Consider the following 21,562-nt stretch of genomic DNA (forward strand, 5'->3'; position numbering starts at 1 on the left):
TTTTAGGCCTGCATACACATGCATCCACACACACACACACCTAAATACAAGTATTTTGTAATATAACAATATAACATTAATTTCAAAGAATGAGATAAATCTTATTCTGACAGTCTGACTCATGGTCAACTACATCCATTTGTCTGGAACTGTGCACATGTGTTATTAAAGTTAAGTAAATGTGATCTGACTCATTTGATGTACTTTTAATTTCTTTGATAACTAAGACCATGTTTATGGATGGGTGGGGTTAACTGTTCATCTCTTCGGTGGCCATTACTCCATAAGGATGACTACAATAACGATAGTAATGTGTGATCTGAGTCATCATCTCTTTACCTGAAAATCCTGGCCCCAGGCAATTCTCATTCAGCCGGCGGAAACCAGGTTTTTCAGGTGTTCTCATTCAGCCAGTATAAGCCAGATAGTAGGTGTGTTCGACTTTATGCGGCACTGCAGACCAACTGAAACCGGTTAGAAATGTTAGGATGTCAGCTCATACAGCTGGCACAGTTTCTCCACAGCAGCTCCGTGAGCTCTGATGACGAACAGCTGTTGACAATGACAACACAAGTGCTTCATGCTCATTCTGACACCTTTAGTTTCACTCATACTCACTCTGTGTTTTTATAATAGTAATATAATATAACTCTTTTCATATAATCAGTGTTATATTGTGTCATGTTTATCAAAATAAAACTAGTAAAAATATAGACCCACTTCATTGGTATTTCAGACTGTCCTGAAACACTGGTTGAAGATCCAAATGCAGTTTTACTGACAACCCAAAATAATAATCCATGTAACAGGCAGAGGGCCAAAACCAAGGCAAACAACGACAGAGCCCAAGACACAGACAAATGGGCAAAAGATCAAGACCATAAACCATGACAAGGGAAATAAAAGCACTCAGAAATGCAGTGTGACACTAGCAAGGCTTTGCAAAGAATGAAAGAAAACAGGGCTAATAAAGACAGAGTTAACAAGGTAATGAGAAACAGCTGAAAGTAATGAAGCATAATGAGTCCAGGCAAAGGGTTATGGGAAATGCAGTTTATGATGAGTTGGGAATGGACTAGGGAGGCGTGCCCTCTGGTGGGCAATCCAACTGATGGATGTGACAATTGGTATTGTACAGGCTTATGTTGAACTCTATTTTGTAAATGCAGACACTTTATTAAGCAGTACATAAAATAAATCTGAAATGTCAGTGTATTTGACAAATACTGCATTTAATCCACTGTATCTGTGATAACCCTTACAAAAAAGTTCATTTTATCAAGTAATGTTCAAGTATATTTTTAAGTATACTTTATGTAGTAAGTAGTATACTAGTATCAATGTACTACTAGTAAACGTGTAAGTGTACTATTTTAATACTGCTTGGGACTAAATTGGCCCAATTGAAGTATACGTTTAAGTATACTGTAACAGTAGTAAACTTTAACACAACTAGTTCACAGCTACGTTTCTCATTTGTACTACATCTGTACGACAAGTATACTAGTAGTTCACTATTTTAATACTAGTAGTACATTTTTAGTGTATGAAAGTACACTTTGAAATATACTCTCAGTAAACTACTAGTTTAGTGCAAGTATACTTCGTATAAGTTTTCTTTAAGTGAACATGACATCACACTTATAGTTTACTTTTTATATATCATTTTTGCACTTTAAGTATACTACTATGTTCCTATTTAGATATTATTTTTTTTATACTTGAAATACCTTTAAATGAACTTTAACTTTTTGCATTTTAAAAACATTTTATTCTCGCTTCATGAATACTCAACACTTAAATGTGGGTAAGTTTCATTAAAAAAAGGGAACATTTTAAATAAAAAGCTCAGAAAATTACATTTTTTGTCAAAGACTATGTCCGGATGGGATTCAACTGAATGATGATCAAACACAGGTGGAGTAGATCGAGTCCATAAACACACCCAAAGCTTCATAGTCCTCATTCAGTAACGTTAGGCAGTTTTGATTTATATGCTGTTTAATGTTTGATGATCGCTTTATTTTACATTTGCGTGAGTAATCTTCTATCGCTTGTTTCAGCTTCTTCTTCTCCTGCGTTTTGATCCGGAGATTCTGTACTCTTTCAGAAGATGCGTAACAGCGCCCCCTATAGTATAGCCTGAAAATTCAGTCAATGGCGAGGAAAGAGTGAAGTAGATTTGAAGTAAATTCCTCTGTACACTACCAGTGGGCTAGTCTACACAAAAATTTAAATACTCAGAATTAGGAATAAATCTGTTTTCTTTATAAATCAATATTTTCAAACAATGTACTTTTATACTATAGTTTTATAAATATAGGCTACTTTTAAGTATATGTCGATCAAAAGACTGAGTCCAAGTACAGGCCAAATATACTTTTCTGTCAGTATAAGTCAAGTATACTTAAGTGCAATTTTAAGTATATTTCTGAGAAGTATATAAAAAGCAGACTACTTTTCTTATTTTTAGTTTAAAAGAGGTATACTAATAGCACACTTGAATAAACTTCTTTTTCATAAGGGAAAGCACACAAACACAGCGTGAGTGTCTCTACAGGAAGCAGAAAGTCCATCTTCACATCTTCGTTTTCAATTCCTGTAACTCAACTTCTTAACAATACTTTATGTACTGCTTACAGTATCTGTTTGTACAAGAATAAAGTTCAACATAAGCATTTAAATACCAAAGAAGTGGGGTCTATGTTTTTTATCAGTTTTATTTTGATAAAAATGACACAATATAACATCGTGAGTACATGAAAAGAGATTTTACTGTTATAAAAATACAGATTTGTGAGTGTCAGAATAAACACAAAATACAGATGATTGTTGTCATGCGGTGAATCCGGCCAATCGTGCATTGTCTCGGCATTGTCTCAAGTCGGACAAAATTTCTAACCAGCATGCACTGCTTCAAGTCAGCCACCGATCAGTCTGCGTAGCGCTGCATGAAATCGAACAAGCCTCATTACTTTTGAATTGCCGTTCATCACATGACTGAGATGTTATAATTTGCTTTGGGACATATATCAGGGTATGTATTAGTTATGTTCAGCGGATCGTGACTGGATTGTTGGAAGAATGAAGCAAAGACAAATTTCAGGTTAGTGAAAAATATATTTCAGACATAAAACTCTAGATCAGGCTTTCTCAACCCTGGTCCTCGAGAGCCACTGTCCTGCAGAGTTTAGCTCCAACCCTAATCATACACACTTGAACCAGTTAACTAAGCTGTTCAGGATAACTAGAAAGCTGCAGGTAGGAGAGTTTGATCGAGATAGGAGCTAAACTCTGCAGGACAGTGGCCCTCGAGGACCAGAGTTGAGAACCCCTGCTCTACTTGCTGCAGGCTAATAGGTCCTTTAAATGCAATCTGCTAGCAATCACAGCATTTACTGAAAGTCACAAGCTAACTGGCCTTTTCTGATTCTGCAGCCAAATGAGATTGCTTGCTCAACATTTAAGTACTCTGGTTCAGTGTTTCCTGTAAGCTGGTCCTGGTTCCTCTGAAACCTTCCACCTCCCCCAGCTCTACCTGTCTAGATCTGCTGCAGGATTTATGTATGTCTATTCATGCAGCAGCAGCAGCAGCATATCTTACATGCTCAAAGCAGCGTGACTTTTAGCAGTAGCAAGTACATATTTGTGCTGCATAATAAATCTAGTCCTCTAATGTAGTGGAGACTTTGAATGTGGCATTTGGAATTTCTTCACTGGTTTCAGTTATTTCTCTGAGGTTTAATTTCACTGCAACCTGCAATCTGACCTTGCTTCAAGTTGTTCGGTGACTGACGCCAGAAGCTACTTGTCATGTAATTCCTGTAATAAAATTTTTCACTGCTCAGATGTTATCTTAAAACATTACAATTGTTCTAGTTTTGTATTTGTACCACTTTTACAGATGTGTTTAAACTTCGCATCAGTTGTATGTTAGCACACATTCAGAGTTTGTTTTTTTTCTCTGATAGTATCAACATACCCAAGAAAACACTTTGGACTTTGGTTTCTTTTGATCTCTGTTCCAATGAATTATGCTAGTTCCTTCAAGAAAAAAGTTTCCTGAGTGTCTTTACAACAGTTCCCCTGGGAAAATATCAACAGCAAGTCAAGAAGCAACATGTCATTTGTATCCTGATGCAACCCCTTGAAAAAAATTACCTCATCATTTTAAAATGTGTGTGAATGATGCAGTATGAAATGCTATTTTAGTCATCCGTTGGTGGATTAAATTGCATTGCAGGTTCACACAGTAGTAAAGAAAAACAAAACAAACAAGAAGTGAAAGAGTAAACCATTACTTTAAAGACTTTAAAAATTGTTTAAATACTAATCCTTTGATTATATATTACAACTGTTTTTGATGAATGCGTCATAACATGTAATGCTTTTAAATTAATATAAACTTAGGACAAACATCCAAGGGTTTTTAAATGTACTGTATCAAAATTTATGAATTACGCAATGTTTGATGAATTAAAATTCAGAATGATGAATCACCAACTGTTCTAAAACTGAAATTCTTCAGTAATCATAACTTATCTTTGATTCACCCCAAAGTTGTTGCATAATCCTGGCCAAGAAAAACAGACCAGTAGTCACATATTTTACTTTGGATATATAGCCATTTATCCATTCATGGACCTTAAATCCCAGATAAGAAGCTTATGTTTAATCTGCTTAATGTTACAAAGAATTATATTTTGTCTTTACTGTCACACACACAAATGTCACTCATAACATTCCAACAAAATAAATCACTCAATTTCATCTTTGGGCAAATTTGTGGCTAATTTGTATGATCTGCTTCCACCCCATTGATGGTTATGTGTAAGGGTAGATCTTTACTTTTTTTCCCTTCTAAAAATCATACATTTATGTGCAAATCACATCATACAAATTCATACGAAATTGCCACCTCATAAAATAGTTGTTTTCTCATGAGATCGGGATAGCATTCATTACAAAGACTCTATATCCATTAAACCATCCAAGACAGGTTTAGGCATTCCAAGATTCTGGGATTTATAATTTATAGCGTGGATTATGTATAATTGTGGAGTGTGTTTATGCAAAGCTCTGATCCACTTTGTTTAATCATTCTAAACAGCTGATGGAGACTTCTATTACATAAAGACCATTTAAATCAGGACAAAGAACAGTGCGAATGAAAGAATGTATACTCTTCCACCGCTGTGTCAACAGTGGCTTATCATGTCCGATAGCTGGAGAAAACAACAAACCCACTGCAATGCTTGGTATGGAACAACATGTGACATGTGTCGAGAGGAAAGTAACCTGAAAAATAGACTTCTGTTCTCTGTTTGCGTGTGTCATTTCCTGAGTCTGTCTGCGTTTGCAGGTTGTCATAGGCTGAGACATTAGTGGGGTGTGCTGTGCATGAATCAGGGAGACTGACTAAACGTCTGTTCTTTGCTTATCAACGTGATGGATGGAATCCTCAGAGATAAGATGAAGTGTGGGCACAGAGTCATTGATGCTGCTATCTGATCTGGAAGACTCTCCTGTAGACTAGATTTAACTCTGATATTCTTGTCTGTGAAACTGAGTACAGAAGCTCACAGATTCACTGATTATAATGTGGAGAGTGAAGACATTACGAAAGAATAATAGAGGTGAGAGAAATCATTGTCTCTAACTGACAAATTTACTACTGTAGTTGTCTTTTTCATTGTCAGTTTAGTAGAACAAACTTTTGAGATTAAAATTGCATTGTAAGTATTTCACACTTTCAGTCTTAAACTATAAAATCCAGCATAAAATTGTATATTATTTGTTTTATAAATAGAATAAAAGTGTTGTTTTCTTATAATCAAATGTATCAAAAACAACATTATTGTACAGTAACATTTGGCATATTTTTGTATCATCCTGCTTTTATCAGTTTTTCCAGTGTTTGAGTTCTCTCTACACCATGTGTCTCAAGATACATTTTATGACAATCTTGCGATCTTTTGAAACATTCCACCAAGTAACATCTACAACAAACGAAATGTTACGTCTCTATGGAAACAAAAGGCTCCTCGGAGGCTTTGGAATTTAAAAAACACAGGGTTGAAAATAAGTTACCAAGTAAAGATTATAATGCCTGGGAACTATAGCACAAGCTGTTCACTTGCAGGATGAACTCTGCAATGAAGGATTTCCATTTAATACCTTGTAAAACATATTTTGAAATAAACATTTACATAAACTTTTCTTAACTTTATGATAGCTTACCATAAACAATTTTAAATGTCACATTATTTATGAATAGGTAAAATGTAAAAAAAAAAAAAAAAAAAAAAAAAAATTACACATGTTAAGAGTTTCTGAGATGTGCAAGTGCTTTAAAAGGGGTAAAGCTTCAGTGAAATAAATTCAGGATTACATTGTAATTTTTGTAACACTTCATTAAGGTTCAGTTTGTTAACATTAGTAACTACATTAGGTATCATGAACTAACAATATGCAATTCTTTTACAACATTTATTAATCTTGGTTAATGTTAAATTTTAGATACTAATAATTTTTTTACAACAAGTTGTATAAGTTATAGAGCACCTATTATGCCACTTTTACAAGATGTAATATAAGTCTCTGGTGTCAGAAGTGTCTTTCCAGAAGAGGGCGAAGCTTTAACTACTCGCGCTTTGCATACTCTACATCAACAAAGCTGGAGAATCTCACGCAGCCAAAATGAGGATTGTCAGTAACGGTGTTCAGCCTTGTCATCAGTCGGACACTGATGGAGAGACTCAAGAAGAAGTTACAACTTTTAGAATGAAACTGGACGTTTCTGAATGGTTAGTGGATAAATGTGCTGGCCTTTGCAAATAAACATAGCATTTTTAATGTCTTGTCTTTACAGAAAACGTACAAGTTTTTCAAGACAACCACCTTTCACACTGTTCTTTACAAATGTGTGGTTATACAATATATAAACAAGGTTTAAAATAGACGACAAACATTGGTCTCCAAGACAACAATAGCTTTTGGGAGATTTTGGGGCACATTACCTTCAAAAATAAAACTAATCACCTGTGTCCTCAGTGGCTCAGATGTTGGGAGAAAATGAAGACTCTTATGTTCAGTCTTACATCCAAAAACAGAACACCAGGATTGGTAACGAGACATTGTTGACGCTACAGCTGCTTGAGCGTGGAGAAAATGGCTGAGGGAGCGGAAACCATGGTAATGCAGGACTGTCAGTCAGCGGCAGTGGGCGGACCCTTAGCAGTGTGATGTCACACTGCTCAGAGAATCAAAACAGCATGTCTTATGAGACTGCTTTGGTTTAATGGGGATTTGTCCTCTTGTCAACAGACTCAAGCGCTTGGAGTACGTCAGAAACTAAACACACCTGTGTACACTGTATCCATCCAGTGCAGACAGCGTCAGTGATTATAATGGGTTTTATTTGCTTATGACGCAATGCTACGCTCGCATCCGGTGTAGGCAAGTGTAAGCAGTGGGCGGGGCCTATGGTGAGATGATGCAAAACTATCCGTCAATGTCTTGCTCTGGAGGCAGGCGTATGCAAATGTATTTGCCCGTGTAACATCACAAATCCCACAATATCAAAACAAGCCATTTTTGGAGCTTAATTAAATAAATGCTTTGTTTATAATCAGTAGGACATTTTAAGGTATGAAACTTGCAGGATGACTTGCAAGGTACAAAGACATCTTATATGTCAAAAGATCAAGGCAAATTTGTTTTCTCATGTCATGACCCCTTTAAATTCCCTCGTACATTCACAAAGTTTCTGGGACTTGGCTCACTTTCCATGTCCAGGTTTACTCCTGGAGATGGAGCCAGATTAGTGTGTTTATTCAAGCGTAAGGCGATCAGTTGTGAATGATGTGAATAGCCACAAATCGACATTTGAACTGTGAACATTTGGAATGTTTTAATCATAGCTTAGAGCAGTCTTATGTCTAATCGCCGTCATCCGGGTGGGAGGCTGTGAAGGCGGGGGTCACTTACAGTTGCTTGACGTTAGTAAATGCACACTGATGTTTCCACCCTTGGAAATCTCCAGTGAATCAAGCACACGTAAAGAGAAGAGTGAAATATGTAATATGAATGAGCACAGGCGCTCTTCCCGAAAGCTCTATTAGTGTGTGCATGCGTGTCTATATGTATCATTCTGACTTGCAACTTTTGGCTGCGATGTCATCAGCCATGCTCTCTTATGAAAAGAGTTCCTTGGTTGTGACTTACCGCCAACTTTAACCTCATTACTCTAAGTCTATGTTTAATTAAACAGGTTTTGTTACTCACACTGTAAAATAGCTTCTACATAGTTTCCAGTTCATGGGACTTCTGAGTCACAAATACCATACAAATACCATTCAAATGCCATGTTAGACCAACAGAATCTGCCAAATGTTTTGCCAACTAGTCAAACACAGTTGTCTGAAAGAATTTCAAAGTGGACAATATTGCTGAAATGTTAGCGGTTTGTGAGTTATTAAATTATACATGAATAAATTATGCTGTTACTGTTATCCCACTAACAGGGAACGTTCTTAGAACTTTGGCTAATGTTCTGGCAAGATTCTCTCAAAGTTATGAACAAACATTTTTCCAATAACATTTATAGAATGAATTCATTCAAAGTTATCTGGTCTTTAATAAAGTTCTCAAAACCTTAGAACATAAGCATTGCATTTAGAAATAACGTTTTCATAACTATGTTAGCAAAACGTTCTCAGAAAATACTTTTGTTAGCTGGGAAAGGATTACTGTTTTGCTGTTTGCGGACTTTTTAAGATGATCGCAACTTCAGAAGTGGAGTGTCCTACAAAACAAGTGTCCTACAAACGGGTCCTACAAAACAATATATGGCAACCAAAATGATAGATCAGTTTATTGTGTTACTAATTGACAATTTGCTTAGCAAGAAATCCAGTGGTGTAATGTAACTAAGTAATAATACTTCGTTACAGTACTTAAGTATTTTTGGGGAGAATCTGTTCTTTACTTGAGTTTTTATATTTCTGTCAACTTTTACTTTTACTCCACTACATTTCCTAAATAAAATGTGTACTTTTACTCCGATACATTTTCCCAAAGCATTTTCGCAAGCATGTGCAAACAAGTGCTCGCACAATTGCGTTTGATTTCATTTTCCGGGTTGCGTCCGTTGCTGGAGCGGCTGAGAAGAATGCGCTGTCATTATTATACAGTACGAGAGCGACCTCTAGAGGCGAAATAAAAACTATCACTGATTCCTCGGAGAGTTTGTTTTGACACGTGACCTGAGGCTGCGCGCTGCACAGAGCATGACACTTCAAAAACGGATTTTTTGAAAAACATAGACAACAAAAAGGTATGTTATACAGTGTACACTACAGTACATGTTTTCATATCATTATAAAGTAATTAGTTTCTTGATTAGATGCTGCATTAGTGGAGAACAGTAGTATGTTTGCCGTCGAGGCTGAGAAGATGCTAACATTTGTAGTAGGCTACCTCGGATAAAACAATGTGACAAAAACACCAACTGTTTAATGTCACGATTGTTACCATTCATTTGCATTAGTTTATATCCATTTGTTCGCTGTTATGCATTCGTTATCCAGTGAAGTTGCATATTTAACTGTAGGGGAGAGTGGGGTAAGATGAGCCATTTTTTACTTATGTGGTCCTCAAGATAAGGGAAAATCAGGCAGAAGTACAATGAAAGTATTTAAAGTAATTTCAGGATGTTTCCTATCATTTTAAAGGATCAGAATACATCTATGACAAAGGGTTCTACAAATATGGCTTCTTATAAAAAAGTGTTCCTCAGGAAATGAGTCAGTAGGTGGGTGTAAACTGACCATCTAACTGAATCTGAATCAAACCCATGCGAACTTTTAAAGATAATGTACCTATTTTAAAAACTAATTTAATAATCAAATTTCCTTTTACAAATATTCTTTGTAAAAATATTTTACAAATATTTCTTTTTTTAAAGCTAAATTAAACAACATAAAACCAACCAAATGAAGTTGAAATTTCAGTATCTTTAATTGTTTGCATTTCTGAAACAATATGTTGAACATCAAAGTTGTAACCTACCCATAAACAGACTAAACAGAGAGTTTGTTGAGTAAAATTAAATAAAAACTAAATAAGAATGAATAAATGTCACTGAAACTAATAAACATTTTAGTCAAAAGGTTCTTGAAATGGTAGTTTTTCTGCAATGTCGACCATGATAGGCCATTAGAGACTAAAGGTGGAAAGATATATATAATTAAACATCCTCTGGTTCGTATCAGAGAAGGATTTGGTGTACTTGTACACTGTTCCTATCAAATAAACTCAAAAATAAAGATAAACTAAACCAATTGCGTAATATCACATTGAAATGACACCAGTTTATACTTCAGATTGAACCTAAATTCATTGCCTTATGGTGGGGTAAGTTAAAACACTGGCTCAATTTACCCCACAGCATTTGGCTCACTTTGCCCCATAGCTGCCATTTTAGGAAAAGCTAGCTAGCTTACCAATTCAGAATAACATTTAGCTAAATGACTTGGATGGTTTTATACGTTGCTAAATCACCAATATGCATCATAAATAGTTTTAGACCTGGACAAATGTGCTTTGATGAAACAGCCATTACATCTGTTATGTTAAAATTGTACTTTGACAAGCCAGAAACAGTTTTTAAAGTAAATAAGCGACTTCCACTCCTCCCATGTGCTTCTCCTTTTCACAGTCTGGCAGAAATGATGGGTGGTTCTAAAATATATGGTCACATGACAATAAAATGGTACGGTTGCCAAGATACAGGGGGTGGGTCAACTTACCCACCGGCTCATCTTACCCCACTCTCCCCTATCCTTCCTCATCATTCAGCGACAGAAACATATCGAATCAGAAATGTATTAAATTTGTTCTTTTTTTATCGGCACTGTAATACATATTTTGATTAGATAATCATCAAGTTTTCTAAAATAGAGCCAAATAATGTGTGAAAGTATACATATAATAGACCTATGCTATGCCTTTGTGTGTAAAGATGTCGATTTTTAAGCATGACTGTTTGGATTTTTATGAAATGGTAACACTTTACAATAAGAGTCCATTAGTAACAATAAATAAGGTTAATAAAATTATTGTTCATTGTTAATTTCAACATTAACATTTTAACATTTTAAAGTTGTCTCTTACATTACTTATAATGCACTATGAATTAAAATGAATGATCAATGTATAATTAATACATTAGTATTTTTTATATTTAAAACTTACACATGAATATCAAATATCAGTCTCCATTTAGCATGTTCAAAATGGTGCATTTATATATATATCTCCCATGTGTAAATATCTCCCACGTTTACAGAAATCCATGGGTGTTATAGATGTCCCTCACAAGCCTTCCAGAACCGACCCTAAACTTAGAAAATACAGCCATGCAGCAGGTTTTAAAATACATTTCACACAGTAATCTAATTGTTAATTTGAGCAACTTTTGGATTTTTTGGGATTTCTCTATGGAACACAAAAAACTTTATGACAGTGATGCCGAGGATGTGCTGATCCAGCTGAAATGGGGCACAGAGAGAAAATGAGTAGCTCCAAAAAGACTGGCGCCGAAGTTGGACATAGCTGTCTGAAAATCTGAAAGTACAAGTGCAGACGGGTAGAAACGACACAAGAGTTTACCCCTCCTTTGCTCCATGAGTCAGTAGCTACACCCTAAAACATGCTGCTGTGAAGAAGAAAGGACATCATGCTTCTTTTAATTAATTATAGAAGCCATTCAACAAAACAATCAATTGTGTCCCTCATAAACATATAAGTAAAAACTGTCTCTAATTGTGACAGTCACATTTAGTGTTGTTTGATGAAATTTAGCGAGTCATTCAATTTCAAGCAAGGGCGAAATATTTCCCCATGCAGATTTCGCAATGGGTTCAAGTTGGTCAGACTGCACCGACCAATAGAAAGCTGTTTAGTTTGAAAGTGACTTCTGTGTGAGCTGTGCTTCATATATTGCTATACTATTGATAATGGATAATGCACCTTTTTTTTGCCTACAAAATTTTGCAGAAATTTCACTAATGTGACTGCACCTCCTTACCAGTGAATAATTAATGCTAACTTTTAATTTGTGATAATACAGATGTGTTTATCAAATATGAATACATTCCTAGACATACTGTAAGACATCTCACATGTTGGCATTGTCCTTTGACCCATATGTTCTTTGACCTATGATGTAACAACAAACACAAAAACAATTTACTTGAGTGTTGATTAACAAGTAACTTTAACCACACGGATAACCGCATATAACACTTGCACTTGAAAAGAGCCACTCAGTGCTTTCAGTAGGTCACCTGGGTGCTGTTAACCTACTGTTTCAAGAATACTGCAAATAAGACCCATTTTCAGTTAGTAAACATTGTGACGTTTTTTTTTTTTTTTTTTTGAATGGAGCTTAGGTGAAGGCAGAACGATTCCCCTGACCACTTCACTAACTCTAACTAGCAAGTTTTGTTAGCTTGTTTTTTTAACAATGACTGGAGAAAATCAGATTTTATCTGAATATGTAAGGTCACTCACTGCCCAAGACCGCAACTGTTATTTGAAAAAGTCAACTTTAACAGACTGAAAATGTCCTAAAATCCTAAACATCCTAAAATGTTGTGCATCAACTCTGTTACTCTGGTAATTATTCCATAAACTAGCAGAAAACCTTTTTACAATGACATTGTTTTTCTTTGTCATGTTTTGAGTTTGTTTTTGATCTGTTTTCTTGTTCTGTTCATGTCTTAGTTTCTAGATTTGTTTTCAATCTGGGCTGTGCTTCCCGAACGACATAACTCGTTGCTTCTCTACCATCATCAAAAGATTCAGAGAAACTGGAGAAATCTCTGTGCATAAGGGACAAGGCTGAAGACCTTTATTGGATGCCTGTGGTCTTCGGGCCCTCAGACAACACTGCATCACTCATCGGCATGATTGTGTCAATGACATTACTAAATGGGCCCAGGAATACTTCCCGAAACCACTGTCGGTAAATGCAATCCGCCGTGCCATCTGCAGATGCCAACTACAGCTCTATCATGCAAAAAGGAAGCCATATGTGAACATGGTCCAGAAGCGTTGTCATGTCCTGTGGGCCAAGGCTCATTTAAAATGGACTGTTTCAAAGTGGAAAAGTGTTCTATGGTCCAAATTTGACATTCTTGTTGGAAATCAAGGCTAAAGAGGAGGGAGACCTCCCAGCGTGTTATCAGCGTTCAGGTCAAAAGCCAGCATCTCTGATGGTATGGGGGTGCATAAATGCATACAGTATGGGCAGCTTGCATGTTTTGGAAGGCAATATGAATGCTGAAAGGTATAGAAAGGTTTCCAGATGACGTCTATTTCAGGGAAGGCTTTGTGTATTTCAGCAAGACAATGCAAAACCACATACTGCAGCTATTACAACAACATGGCTTCATCATAGAAGAGTCCGGGTGCTGAATTGGCCTGCCTGGAGTCCAAATCTTTCACCTATAGAGAATATTTGGCGCACCATTAAACGAAAAATATGTCAAAGACGACCACAAACTCTTCAGCAGCTGGAAACCTATATCAGGCAAGAATGGGACCAAATTCCAACACCAAAACTCCAGAAACTCACAACCTCAATGCCCAGATGTCTTCAAACTGTTTTGAAAAGAAGAGGAGATGCTACACCATGGAAAACATGCCCCCGTCCCAACTATTTTGAGACCTGTGGCAGGCATCAAATTTGAAATGAGCTCATTTTGTGCATAAAATTGTAAAATTTCTCTGTTTAAACATTTGTTATGTTATCTATGTTCTATTGTGAATAAAATATCGGCTTATGTGATTTGAAAGTCTTTTAGTTTTCATTTTATTCAACTTTAAAAAACAACCTTTCCGGAATTTGAGTTGTACTTGAGAGTTTATTCCTGAGTGTTTTGTTTCTTTATGTTCTTGGAAAATACAGTTTAGCTGGTGCAAGTAGATCCTAATTCTTCTCATATCTGCAACCTAGCCTTGACACTTTTCAAGGACAACTTCACTTTATCTTATGTGTTGTTCTGTTTATCAGTAGGTCAATCTTAAAAGGTCAGTCCTGTTACTAAGATTTTGTATTGGAAAGAACTGATTATAGAACAGTGGATATTTGTAGAAATTTATTTTTCTAAGAAGAAGCATTTTGTTTCACAATCTTGAGTATTACACAGGGTTAGATTTTATTTGACAATGTATGTGCATCATAAAATGCTGTCCGTTAACTCTGTTATTTTGGTAATTATTCCATAAATTAGCAGAAAACTTGAAATTTACAATGACATTGTTTCTCTTCAAGGACAACTTTGCTTTATCTTATGTGTTGTTCTGTTTATCAGTAAGGTCAGTCTTAAAAGGTCAATCATGTTGATGATGAAACAGTGTAAATGTCATTTATTAAGACTATCTGATTAAACCTTCATGCATATATAAACTCAAAATGTCTTTATCAAACTAGAATATAAACCCATTTCAAGAATGAAGAAATATATATTATGTATGTTGAGAGAAGAGAGAGATCTTAAAATTCATGGGAAGAAGAGTGGGGAATGGGCTCATTAATAATTTATTATTAATAATATACAGTGCCCTCCACTAATATTGGAACCCTTGGTAAATGTGAACAAAGGTGGCTGTGAAAATAAATTTGTATTGTTTATCCTTTTGACCTTTCATTAAAAAAATCACAAAATTCTAACCTTTCATTCAAGTAAAACAATTGAAAATGGGGAAAAAAGCTCATTATGAAATAAATGTCTTTCTCTAGTTCATGTTGGCCACAATTATTGGCACCCAATTATTGAAACCTCCTTTTGCCAAGATAGCAGCTCTGAGTCGTCTTCTATAATGCCTGATGAGTTTGGAGAACACCTGACAAGAGATCAGAGACCATTCCTTCATGTAGAATCTCTCCAGATCCTTCAGATTCCCAGATCCATGTTGGTGCTTCTTCTCTTCAATTCACTCCACTCATTTTCTTTAGGGTTCAGGTCAGGGGACTGGGACGGCCATGGCAGAAGATTCATTTTGTGCTCAGTGACACTTTTTTGTGTTGGTTTTGATGATTGTTTTGGATCATTGTCCTGATGGAAGATCCAACCACGGCCCATTACTGGATTTCTAGCAGAAATCCAGTAACTATATTCTTTGGTTTTACTCATTGTGATGAATGATTATGGGAATTTGGCCTTTGTGTTTCCTCATGTTTATACTCCTGTGGAACAGGAAGTCATGGCTGGACAATTTCATGCTCCTAGTCACCCTGGTGTGCTAAAAAATATGAATATGTAAATATGAATGGGAATGTACTTCAGAGATATTTTACCCATAAAGAATTCTAGGGGTGTCAGTAATTGTGGCCAACATGTATTGGAGAAAAACATTTATTTCATAATGTGAGTTTCCCTCTACTTTCAATTGTTTTACTTCGATGAAAGGTTAGAATTTTGTGAATTTTTGAACGATCAAAAGGATAAAGAATGCAGATTTATTTTCACAGCCGCCTTTGCTCATATTTACCAAGAGTGCCAATATTAGTGGAGGGCACTGTATTTATTCATATGTTTATTCAGATGCAGGGTATGAACAGACTGCTGTAAACTGCCAATGTTGATGTCATAATTACTCATCATGACTATTAAATTAGCATCTGTTATTTGGCCTATGTGGCCATGTTGTTGAACCGTTGAACTTTCACATGACACGAAGCTTGATGTGACAGTGGCACCAGGGTTTGTTATATAGTAACTTTCAGGTCATTGACTTCATTAGATGTTTGTAAAGGGTGTAACTCAATCTCAACCACGTGGCTTATACCATTCTGTGTTTCAGGAATTTAGAAATCACCTGAGCAGGTAGAGGCGGCACTTTACAAAAAGACGGCCAATAAAATCAAGGCCTCCAGTTTGTTTACATTCTATCAGCGTACGTGTAAGAGAGGTGTGTTCGGACAGGCCCACTGCCGGCCTCCAAGCATTGCTTACATAGTCCATGTGATCAGCATTGTCTTGGGAAAGTGATTGGTCTGGTTTGTAGGTGTTATTTTTTGGCACTGTTGGACTGCATGAATGGGCTCTGGAAAGTGTATTCTAGAGGAGGTGGAGCATTTGCTGTCATTTACTCCACAATATCTTTCAGGCAGCCTCAACAGGATATCTGATGATATGCAATAAAAGTAGACTTCTCCAAATCTCCACATAATAAAAGAGGCCAGGTGAATGGTTTGATTGCTGTGTGTTAGATATGTTCACCTGAATTCATTTCTATTCTTTCCAAGCAATTGAGTTGTTGCAGTGGAAATCCCCTGTGTTTCCTGAGATGTTGTTTCCTGATGCTTTGCTCTGGAATGCATTTGGCAAGTCTGGACTTGTCCAACTGTCACCTTTTTTTATACAGTATCTCACAGAAGTGAGTACACCCCTCACATTTTTGTAAATATTTTATTATATCTTTTCATGTGGCAACACTGAAGAAATGACACTTTGCTACAATGTAAAGTAGTGAGTGTACAGCTTGTATAACAGTGTAAATTTGCTGTCCCCTTAAAATAACTCAACACACAGCCATTAATGTCTAAACCGCTGGCCACAAAAGTGAGTACACCCCTAAGTGAAAATGTTGCCACTGGAGTCCTCTTCCACTCCTCCATGACGACATCACAGAGCTGGTGGATGTTAGAGACCTTGCGCTACTCCACCTTCTGTTTGAGGATGCCCCACAGATGCTCAATAGGGTTTAGGTACCCTCAGCTTCTTTAGCAAGGCAGTGGTCAACTTGGAGGTGTGTTTGGGGTCATTATCATGTTGGAATACTGCCCTGCGGCCCAGTCTCTGAAGGGAGGGGATCATGCTCTGTTGGCATTCATGGTTCCCTCAATAAACTGTAGCTCCCCAGTGCCGGCAGCACTCATGCAGCCCCAGACCATGACACTCCCACCACCATGCTTGACTGTAGGCAAGACACACTTGTCTTTGTACTCCTCACCTGGTTGCCGCCACACACACTTGACACCATCAGAACCAAATAAGTTTATCTTGGTCTCATCAGACCACAGGACATGGCTCCAGTAATCCATGTCCTTAGTCTGCTTGTCTTCAGCAAACTGTTTGCGGGCTTTCTTGTGCATCATCTTTAGAAGAGGCTTCATTCTGGGACGACAGCCATGCAGACCAATTTGATGCAGTGTGCGGCGTATGGTCTGAGCACTGACAGGCTGACCCCCCACCCCTTCAACCTCTGCAGCAATGCTGGCAGCACTCATACGTCCATCTCCCAAACACAACCTCTGGATATGACGCTGAGCACGTGCACTCAACTTCTTTGGTCGACCATGGCGAGGCCTGTTCTGAGTGGAACCTGTCCTGTTAAACCGCTGTATGGTCTTGGCCTCCATGCTGCAGCTCAGTTTCAGGGTCTTGGCAATCTTCTTATAGCCTACGCCATCTTTATGTAGAGCAACAATTCTTTTTTTCAGATCCTCAGAGAGTTCTTTGCCATGAGGTGCCATGTTGAACTTCCAGTGGCCAGTATGAGAGAGTGAGAGCGATAACACCAAATTTAACACACCTGCTCCCCATTCACACCTGACACCTTGTAACACTAACAAGTCACATGACACCGGGGAGAGAAAATGGCTAATTGGGCCAAATTTTGTAGCCAGCGGTTTAGACATTAATGGCTGTGTGTTATTTTGAGGGGACAGCAAATTTACACTGTTATACAAGCTGTACACTCACTACTTTACATTGTAGCAAAGTGTCATTTCTTCAGTGTTGCCACATGAAAAGATATAATAAAATATTTACAAAAATGTGAGGGGTGTACTCACTTCTGTGAGATACTTTATCTATATTTCTGCCATTAGATCTGTCCACAGCAAAACACACACAAGCACACATACTCACACAAATCTAACATTCTTTAAAAATGATTATCATACTGAAACCAGTATAATATGTCTCAGTCATGCAATGACCAAATTCTTGGGATTCTTTTGGTTCTTTATTTTATTTTTCCTACTGGATTATTTATTTATTTGTTTATTTATTTATTTATTATTATTATTATTTGTGGAAAGGCTGCATTGAACTCACTGCAAACCCCTATGTATAGTTATAATTACTTAAACAAAAACAGATCACACAATTATTGTATATTATGTCATTTATAAAATATGTAATTGCACTTTTGAGATTTAATTTTTGTGAACTGAGTAAACTCAACAAGGTATGTTTTAGACTACACTGAAGAAAATTTGGAGTAGAATTTACTCAGAAATTGCTAGTAAATTTCACAAATACTTGCATATAACACATTGAATTAAGCATAACATTTTTAAGTAGAAATATATTATATATATATATATATATATATATGTGTGTGTGTATATATATATATATATATATATATATGTGTGTGTGTGTGTGTATATATATATATATATATATATATTATATATATATATATATATATATATATACAGGGCTTGATATTAACTTTTTTGCTCACCAGCCACTGTGGCTAGTGGTTTTTCCAAAGTTACTAGCCACAGCATTTTCACTGGCCACAATTTTGCTGTTGGGAAATTACATTTTATATGATTAAAGTTGACTTTGACATGCTAAAATTACTTGATTTTAAGTAATTTTACTTGATTTGGCTAGATTTAAAACCCTTTCAAACTTTTAAATCAGACTGACCACCCAAATCAAGACTACATTGTATATAAGCCTATAAGAAATCTTATAATTTAAGTTATTTTAAAATCGTATACATTTATTTAACTTATTTTGTTGTTTGATTAACATTAATGACAGACAGGTATTTAATTGGGCTGCTGAATGCATGGACGTTATATACTGACACATATCCAGTTTTTACCCACCTGTTTACGTCCACTTAAGCCATAACCGACTGTATTCACGCGACATAGCTACTCCACACGATGGACATTTTGACATCTATGTGCGTGTATTTGACTATTCAAGCGCAAGAAGATCTGATCTCGCGCGCGCGCGAGAGAGAGAGAGAGAGAGCGAGAGCGAGCGCAGGCGAGAAAGCACTTATGTTGCGTGCCATTCAGCGCGATTCCGCCTATCCCATCTTCACTAACTGAAAGTTAATCGATAAAGTAATTGTTTGATTGCAAATTTACCCAAAAAATATTTTTCAGTGTATGGTTTCTTGTGCTTCTCACTGGTTAATTGGCCAATTCTGCTGTAAACATTTAATAAGTGTACATGTTGATCTTGATCATTCTGGATCATTTCAAATTAATTTTCTTATTGCAGTTGCAACTGCTTTGTTCAGATTTTGTTCTTTTAACAACATGTTCAGGTCATATTATAATAACACAACATGTGCAAACAGTGTATCAGGAATATGCTTGCTCATTGAAACAACTTACAGAACAATTTTGTCTAATAACTGCTTGTTTCTGTCCCAACCACAGTCTCCACTCATGACCACAACACTAACCCTCAAAATAACCCCTTTCTAAATCTCAACTTAACAGTTACTTTAAACACTAACAGCACTAACTCTATGCCACTTTCCCAGAAACACATACAAAATAGTTTTAAGTTTTTTCTCTTCTCATCCAGTTTAATGCAAAGCAAGATGGGAGCTGAAAATCCTCTTCCAGATTTCATATTTATCTGTTTAGCTAATTCAGTTAAAATTGAAATCTGCATCTAAGCTGTAAAATGGTTAAGTTAATTGTGATAACCACATTGTTTGAACTTTATTACATATGTTTTTGATCAATGTCACAAATATGCTGTGTAGAGTAATCCACAAACGAACAAGATGAAAAATGAACAAGGTATCAGGGATTTTAATGTGCACAGAGAATTAACAACTACACATTAAACACTGATGACGAAGAACACAGAACTGGGAAAACTAAGGCAGTGAATGATAATGAACAAAACAAGAAAAAGGTGTGAAACTAATAAACCATGGTAACAAACAAGGATGAGACAGTGAAAATGAAACCAAAACAGAACATGGCCGTTACAGTATCTCCCCCTCCCAGAAGATGAGTTCTTATGCCATAACAAGTTCAACTGAGGAAAGAGGGAGGGGGTTCTGAAAGTGGATGAAGAGCCAGAGATAGACTGGAAATCGGAGAAGCAGTCAGAGACTGACCCTGTGAAGAGCCATCCGGATGAAGGCCCACGGCGGAACCGAAGGAGAGAGGAGCCAGGATGGAGCCAGAAACCCTATGGACAGATGTGGAGACAGGAGAGGTGGAGACCCAGGCAGAACCAAGGAGACAAAGAGACCGGGTGACACCAGAGGGGGCCAAGGTGGAACCGGTAGGAAGTGAGGACTGAGAAGGAGCTGGAGGAAAGGAGGAGCCCAACGGAGCCAAAGGGGTGGAGGGATGAGGCATAGCTGGAGCCCCAGAAGTCCATAGTGTAGGTAGAGCGACGACCAACCAAGGCAGGGCCAGAGGGACGAGAGAGCCTGGTGGAGCCGGAAGAACGATGGTCCCAGGTGGAGCTGAGGGAGAAAGAGGGAGGGGGTTGCAAGCTAGTTCGAATGAGTGAATGAGGGTGGCAAGTTAGTTTGAATGAGTGGCCCCACTGTGGGATGCTAGTTCGGACCGATTCGGGCACAAACAACAGGCTCTCATGGCACCCTGCGGGAACCGTGACATTACGCAGAGCAATGCAGTCTCTGGACTCCACCCCCCAGGTGACCATCGCTACCACCCGATTAGGATGGAGAACGGTCATAGGGAGGGTGGATCTAAGTGTGTCAGGCTTACCATTCTTGAACCATGGGCGGTAGGAGATGTTGAAATTGAAACGACCGAAAAATAGTGCCCAGCAAGACTGGCGAGAATTTAGCCGTTTAGCAGTGCAGATGTATTCTAACACCATGTCTACACCAGACGCAACCACTGACACGTTGCGCCGCGCTGCAACAGCTAAAAGCTGTCTACACTGAACGCGACAAACCGACCGCTGCAAAGCATTTGGACTATGTCAGAAATAGAACGGGGAATCCGTTTACTGTTGGGAATTTGTTGTGTTGCGTCGCACCTGAGTAAGTTCTTATGATGGGTCCAAATGGCAAAAAGGACCTCCGCACCCTCTAACCAGTGGTGCCAGTCCTCCAACACCAACTTAACAGCCAGGTAACTCCCTATTCCCGATGTCGTAATTCTGAATGTCGTCATTCAGAGGGGGTTAAACGATGATTTAAAAAGAACACTGGGATGTATTCTGTTGTCCAAAGGTGATTTCTGAGACAAAATTGCCCCCGCTTCCACCTCTGACGCATCCACCTCCACAACGTACTGACGAGACGGATCGGGAGTAGCAAGGATGGGAGATGAAACAAAGTGACTCTTTAAGTTTGTAAATACAGCCTGGGCCTGCAGCACCTGGCTAAAATTCCGAATGAACCGCCTGTAAAAAAACGCACTTCGACTATCTGGGGTGGGACAATCAGGTGAAAGAATAAATCCCAGGAATGGAATCAACTGTGCGTGAAACTCTCACTTCTCCAC

The sequence above is a fragment of the Ctenopharyngodon idella genome, chromosome 16 (genome assembly GCF_019924925.1).
Source record: "Ctenopharyngodon idella isolate HZGC_01 chromosome 16, HZGC01, whole genome shotgun sequence".
Lineage (NCBI taxonomy): Eukaryota > Metazoa > Chordata > Actinopteri > Cypriniformes > Xenocyprididae > Ctenopharyngodon > Ctenopharyngodon idella.